Source organism: Panulirus ornatus, chromosome 50, assembly GCF_036320965.1.
Source record: "Panulirus ornatus isolate Po-2019 chromosome 50, ASM3632096v1, whole genome shotgun sequence".
Taxonomy (NCBI): Eukaryota; Metazoa; Arthropoda; class Malacostraca; order Decapoda; family Palinuridae; genus Panulirus; species Panulirus ornatus.
In genome coordinates, this window is record NC_092273.1 from 24,126,572 (window position 1) to 24,134,071 (window position 7,500).

At 48.0% G+C, this 7,500-nt stretch overlaps 1 protein-coding gene across 3 annotated transcripts in view; it reads right to left on the reverse strand.

The window, feature by feature from the left end:
- Positions 1–7,500, reverse strand: part of LOC139764671 (uncharacterized) — a 295,861-nt gene that overhangs the window by 177,735 nt on the left and 110,626 nt on the right. The gene's annotated exons all lie outside the window — the stretch shown is intronic.

Consider the following 7,500-nt stretch of genomic DNA (forward strand, 5'->3'; position numbering starts at 1 on the left):
GCCCGTTACTCAACAGTTGCCTGTCACTATGGCAACTTGCCTCTCACTATGGCAACTGTTGCCCGTTACTCAACAGTTGCCTGTCGCTATGGCAATTTGCCTCTCACTATGGCAACTATTGCCTTTCACTATGGCAACTGTTGCCTGTCACTGTGGCAACTGTTGCCTCTCACTATGGCAACTATTGCTTGTCACTATGGCAACTATTGCCTCTCACTATGGCAACGGTTGCCTCTCACCATGGCGAATCTGCCTCTTACTATGGCAACTTGCCTCTCACTATGGCAACTATTGCCTTTCACTATGGCACTATGGCAACTGTTGCCTCTCACTGTGGCAACTGTTGCTTCTCACTATGGCAACTGCTGCCTCTCACTATGGCAACTGTTGCCTGTCACTATGGCAACTGTTGCCTCTCACTATGGCAACTATTGCCTCTCACCATGGCGACTCTGCCTCTCACTATGGCAACTTGCCTCTCACTATGGCAACTTTTGCCTTTCACTATGGCAACTGTTGCCTCTCACTGTGGCAACTGTTGCTTCTCACTATGGCAACTGCTGCCTCTCACTATGGCAACTGTTGCCTGTCACTATGGCAACTGTTGCCTCTCACTATGGCAACTATTGCCTCTCACCATGGCAACTATTGCCTCACTATGGCATCTATTGCCTGTCACTACGGCTACTGTTACCTCTCACTATGGCAACTGCTGCTTCTCACTATGGCAACTGCTGCCTCTCACTATGGCAACCTCTGGACGTCCTGTGATTCGTTTTCAGGTGATGAAGCCAGTCCTTGTGTTCCAGATCTCAGAGGTGGGATCGGAATGGCCTTTCAGGCGATCACAGAACTTTTCCCTGCAATGAGACAAATATGTATACGTTTAAAGGGGATGGCGAACAGAGGAGGGAGGTGGGATAGGGAGAATGACAGAGGGAGGGAGAGAACTGTGGATAGGAAGGATCGAGAACTAGGGAGAAGGATAAAGAGTGGAAGAGAGGATAGAGAACAGATTGAAAGAGACGCGTCAGGTTTTGTGGGGTTAGAGACGTTTCAGGTTTTGTGAGGTTAGAGATCAGGTCTTGTGGGGTTAGAGACGTTTCAGGTTTTGTGAGGTTAGAGATCAGGTCTTGTGGGGTTAGAGACGTTTCAGGTTTTGTGAGGTTAGAGATCAGGTCTTGTGGGGTTAGAGACGCTTCGGTTTTGTGGGGTTAGAGATGTTTCTTATCTAGATGTCTTTCCAGTATTTCGTAATCCCTGTCGTGTTGTCTCGCACTTCTTTCATAATCTAAGCATCATCAGCAAACACAGGAATGAACCCCGTTGCCCGACGTACGAATCACTTATGTAAACCAGAAACAGTATTGGTCTCAGTGCACATCCTTGAAGAACCCCACTTGTAGCTTTCGCCCAGTTTGACAAAGGCTGGCGTAACCTGTGTTCTCTGTTTCCCTCTAAGTTAGGAAGCTGTCGGTCCATTTGAGTAGCGCTCCTCTGACCCCAGTCTGAGCATTTGCAACTTCATCATCAGTCTTCAGTTGGGGACATAATCATTATGCATTCCATCCTTTTTCATTTATATCACATATACATGTGTATACATAAACGCCCACACACGCACATATACATACCTATATATTTCAACGTATACATACATATACATACACGGACATATACATATACATACACATGTACTTATTCATACTTGCTGCCTTCATCCATTTCCGTCGCCACCCCGCCACACGTGAAACAGCACCCCACCCCTCCCCCCCTGCGCGAGGTAGCGCTCGGATAAGACAACAAAGGCCAAATTCGTTCACACTCAGTCTCTAGCTGTCATGTATATATGGGGGCATGCGCTAACTCTTGAACACAAGCATTACACCTTCGTAAGCCCGTGAACCCAGACGTGTCAAAAGGTCACCATAACGATTCGTAACGCGTGGGGTGAAAAAACGCAGCAGCGTTGGTGACCTTTCGGGAGTCGAGTAATGTTGCCCTTATCCTCGGGTGTGTTGAGGAGAGAGAGAGAGAGAGAGAGAGAGAGAGAGAGAGAGAGAGAGAGAGAGAGAGAGAGAGAGAGAGAGAGAGAGAAAGAGCCACAGAGCCCTGAGCTAACAAGTCTTGCTGCATTCTTCCGTCTCTCACTGCACGCAATACTGACTTGGTCATTGTTTACCTAATGGCGTCCTAGCTACGTCTCTTCTTCGTCGTTGTATGTCATCAACTGACTATAATACTTCTTTCTTGTATCTCCCCTGATGATGATGATGTGATGATGTGATGATGACATGAAAGTGCGCTTGGGAACTTATCGCGTTTCATTTCCCTGTGGTAAGGATTGAATATATATATATATCCAGGAGTAATTTCTATGAAATAATGCTCATGTTACTCATGACGTGTTTTCTCCAAAGCTCCTACAGCCCCAGGCTGCGCTACTTCCAGTAGCAGGGAAATGTAGACTGCCTTCGGAGTGAGAAGTTCTTTGACGGGATTCTACTCCCAAGTGATATGACCTTTAGCGAAGGTGACCTTTCACACATAGTCATGATTGGAATGTCAAATCTCCTCTAATGCGTTCCATATGAAAGTTAGATTTTTAGATGAAAACATTTTCTTCAGGAAAATAATTTATGATGAGGTAAACAAGGGGAAAACATCCATTTGATGAAGGGGTCAGCCATTCAGGTCAGGTCAAATCGCGTAGGGTGACCTCGTGGTTTAAGGTCATCTGCTAATCAGGTGCAAAGACTACCAGGGATCGTTGTGGGTCGTAACAAGGCACAGACTGCCGTGATGTGCTGATTAGCGTCGGTGACCATGATTCAGGTATGGGCCCGGACGGGTTCGAGCCCTGGGCGCGGCAGGCGGCTTATAGCCAATCCAAGCTGATCATCCTTCCCTCAGGGCTGCTCTATATAGGTGGGCATTGGCTGAGAGTGGTGTGTGTGTGTGTGTGTGTGTGTATAAAAACATAGAAGTAAATGCATGGTAAAAATATACAAGGATGAGAGACGGGGCAATGCGAATGCAAAATTCTCTGCCCCTAACACACAAACAGTAAACCTTGGTGCGGCGCAAGGCGCACTTCTGGGACTGTTGTTATTCTTGATCTGTGTGAATGACGAGCTAAAAGGGACTGAACTCATACCTATACAAGTTTGCAGATGATGCCGAGGGTCGTGAGGGAAAATGGAACTCATGCCTATACATGTTTGCAGATGATGCCTAGGGTTCGTGAGGAAAATGGAACTCATACCTATACAAGTTTGCAGATGATGCCGAGGGTCGTGAGGGAAATGGAACTCATATCTGTACATGTTTGCAGATGATGCCGAGGGTCGTGAGGGAAAATGGAACTCATACCTGTACATGTTTGCAGATGATGCCGAGGGTCGAGAGGGAAAATGGAACTCATACCTGTACATGTTTGCAGATGATGCCGAGGGTCGTGAGGGGAAATGGAGAATGCGAAAGATGGCGTTTCTTACTTGGAAATCTAAGGACACTGTACAGTTGTTCATATAAATGGCTGATGAAATTGAACCTGAGTAAATGTAAAAGAATGAGGAAGGGGCACAGTACAACGCTTCTGTACGAGTATTATCTAACGGGATATGGAATCTAGATGTGTGTGAGAGGGAGGTGGGAGTCGATATTATACCCAACCAGGCACCAAAGTCCCACCACAAGGGAAATGTTAAGCAGAGATACGGTCTGCTGTCAAATATCAGATTTGCATTCCAGGAAATGCATAAGGAAATATTCAGCTTGCTGTTTGTATACAATATAAATTTAGAAATAGAATACACTTTTCAAATTTGGTCCTCGACCAAAAAAGGGACATAGTTCATGGAGGCCAACAAGTGCGATGCTAGAATTAAGAAAGCTGAGTCATAGTGAGAGGTTAGGGACCATAAATCTGTCCACAAAGGAAGAGTGAAAAGTAAGAGGTGACTTGAGCAGAACCTTTAAAACTTTAAACCATTTGGATGATGTGAACAGCGAACAGTTCCTCGAATGATGCAAAGATAGGCCAACCAAAGGACATGATACGAAGTTAAGAAGAAAGTTGTTAGGAATGATGTAGAGAGAGAGAGAGAGAGAGAGAGAGAGAGAGAGAGAGAGAGAGAGAGAGAGAGAGAGAGAGAGAGAGAAATGAGAGCTGGTCAGAAAAAAAAATCATTGCCTTAGTTCTGAATTAACTCATCCTTTACATTCCTCATTATACTCATTCATCTCATTAAACAAAATCAGATCAACATAAAGGTCTTAAAAGAAAGGATTAAATCACACAAAGGTACGATCTTCCACTCCCATGGAGTTGGCACGTGAATCGAGATGATTCACCTTACTGGACAGCTATGCTGAGGCACTGAAACAGAAAGTTGGCTGCTTTTTCATTCTATTTTTTTTTTTTTACCTTATTCAATTCAATTCAATAAACCAAGGAATCAAACTTCTATAACAATACAAATACCTTATCCTACCATGGTCCCCGAGATTGAACTAGTCGAAAAGGAATTGGATATTAGTTCTATAGAGGGGGGGGGGGGGGGTTCCATAAATTCTTTGTCCATACATGTTGTTACCCCACCGGCTTCAGCAACACAAGCATTCTCTCATGTCCATTCCAGGTATGTGTTCGAGGCGGTGGATTCAACGTGTCTAGCCCCACACCAGCTAGCTAGCTGGCTTGGTGACACACACCCACTCCTCCTGCTCTTCCTCCTCAGGTATGTGTTCGAGGCGGTGGATTCAACGTGTCTTGCCCCACACCAGCTAGCTAGCTGGCTGGCTGGCTGACACACACACATCTCTCCTCCCTCCTCCCTCCACGGGGGATGAGGTTACAATGTTAGGTTAACCTGCCACAAACATGACGCTTGAAGAACTCTCCTAAAAGGAAAATGGACAAATGGCAGGAGGAAGGGGTCTCTCTCTCTCTCTCTCTCTCTCTCTCTCTCTCTCTCTCTCTCTCTCTCTCTCTCTCTCTCTCTCCTGGTCGTCTCCCGTCTGCTAGTCGTCTTGCGGTCGTCTACTGGTCGACTCGTGTTTGTCTGCTGGTCGTGTCTCCTGGTCGTCTTGCGTCTCCTGGTCGACTCGTGTCTGCTGGTCGTCTCGTCTCTGCTGGTCGTGTCGTGTCTCCTGGTCGTCTTGCGTCTCCTGGTCGATTCGTGTCTGCTGGTCGTCTCGTCTCTGCTGGTCGTGTCGTACCGACTGGTCGTCCCGCGTCTCATGGTCGTCCCGCGTCTCCTGGTCGTCTCGTCTCTGCTGGTCGTGTCGTGTCGACTGGTCGTCCTACGTCTCCTGGTCGTCCCACGTCTCCTGGTCGTCTCGTCTCTCCTGGTCGTGTCGTGCCGACTGGTCGTCCCGCGTCTCCTGGTCGTCCCACGTCTCCTGGTCGTCCCACGTCTCCTGGTCGTCTCGTCTCTGCTGGTCGTGTCGTGCCTGCTGGTCGTGTCGTGGCTGGGTCGTTTATCCTGTGTCTTCCATCATGAGACTCACCCCAGGGAATGATTTCACGTTGGGCTAAGTTTTATGGGTCGTCCTAAACACAGGGGGCAGGGGGGTGAGGGGGGTCGTCCTGAACACTGGGGGAGGGGTAGGGGGTCGTCTTGAACACAGGGGGAGGAGGGGGAGGAGGTCGTCTTGAACACAGGGGGAGGAGGGGGAGGGGGGTCGTCTTGAACACAGGGGGAGGAGGGGCGGGGAGGGGGTCGTCTTGAACACAGGGGGAGGAGGGGGAGGGGGTCGTCTTGAACACAGGGGGAGGAGGGGGAGGGGTCGTCTTGAACAGAGGGGGAGGAGGGGGGGTCGTCTTGAACACAGGGGGAGGGGGAGGGGGAGGGGGTCGTCTTGAACACAGGGGGAGGAGGGGCGGGGGGGTCGTCCTGAACACTGGGGGAGGAGGGGGAGGGGGTCGTCTTGAACACAGGGGGAGGAGGGGGGGTGGGGGGGGGTGTTATCGCTTGCCCGAGGCTCGAAGCCACGACGAGTTATTGTCATTCATATTCATACCCGAGATGCCTGCACCGCTTTGGTCACGCACACACACACACACACACACACACACACACGCCTGCACACACACACGCCTGCACACACACACACACACACACACACACACACACGCCTGCACACACACACGCCTGGGGAAGGACAGATGTGCACGTGTTTCCAAGGGCGTGCTAAGACATCTATGCTCACATGGGGTTCCTCTCCTCCCCACATGTAGGTGTTGGCAGACAGCCCCTGGATCTGTGTACGTAATCTTAAACCCAACAAATGAAGCTAAGACTCATATCAAACAGACATAAGATCACTCCCTCAACGTAATCATTTCTCTTATCTGCTAATCTTATTCACAGATAAAGACCCAGTGAAGGATTCTTGGAGTATCTTTCCCATCATGCAAAAAATATGTGAAAATGTTATATTCCAGATACAGACATGACTCTCACTGTGTGTGTATATGTGGCCTTTGTTGTCTTTTCCTAGCGCTACCTCGCGCGCGCGCGAGGGTTGAGGGGGGTTGTTATTTCATGTGTGGCGGGGTGGCGACGGGAATGGATGAAGGCAGGAAGTATGAATATGTACATGTGTATATGTGTGTATGTCTGTGTATGTATATGTATGTATACGTTGAAATGTAGAGGTATGTTTATGTGCGTGTGTGGACATGTATGTATATACATGTGCATGTGGGTGGGTTGGGCCATTCTTTCGTCTGTTTCCTTGCGCTTCCTCGCTAACGCGGGAGACAGCGACAAAGTATAACAAATAAATGAATATATTGTCATGAATACATTTTGTCCACATGGGCATATGTATTTGTTTTGTATTTGTTTTTCGCGTGTGTCCACATCAATTTCTGTTTGTTTGGCTGGTCGACTTTGCAACAAGTGAGGCTCTCTGGAAACACATATATGGAGGCATGTAACCAGGTTACAGTCATTACAGTAGGATACAGAACACATGATATGGACGCATGTAACCAGGTTACAGTCATTACAGCAGGATACATAACACATGATATGGACGCATGTAATCATATTACAGTCATTACAGCAGGATACATATGTCTGTATCTGTAATGGAGATGAGGTTACAGCGCTGTAACAGCAGCCAGCCAAACGGCATCTGAGTGACCTCGACCCGACCAATAGGAAGGCTTAAATGTTGGAACTAGGTTGACCCTGTACTGTTAGGATCTCTCTCTCTCTCTCTCTCTCTCTCTCTCTCTCTCTCTCTCTCTCTCTCTCTCTCTCTCTCCGTTAGCGAGGTAGCGTTAAGAAGAGAGGACTGAGCCTAAGGGATGGAGTAAAAATATCCTCACTTGGCCCCCTTCTCTGTTCCCTCTTTTGGAAAATTATGAATGAGAGGGGAGGATTTTCAGCCCCCCGCTCCCTCCCCTTTTGGTCGCCTTTTTTTTTTTTTTTTTTTCCAAAAGAAGGAACAGAGAATTGGGCCAGGTGAGGGTATTCCCTCAAA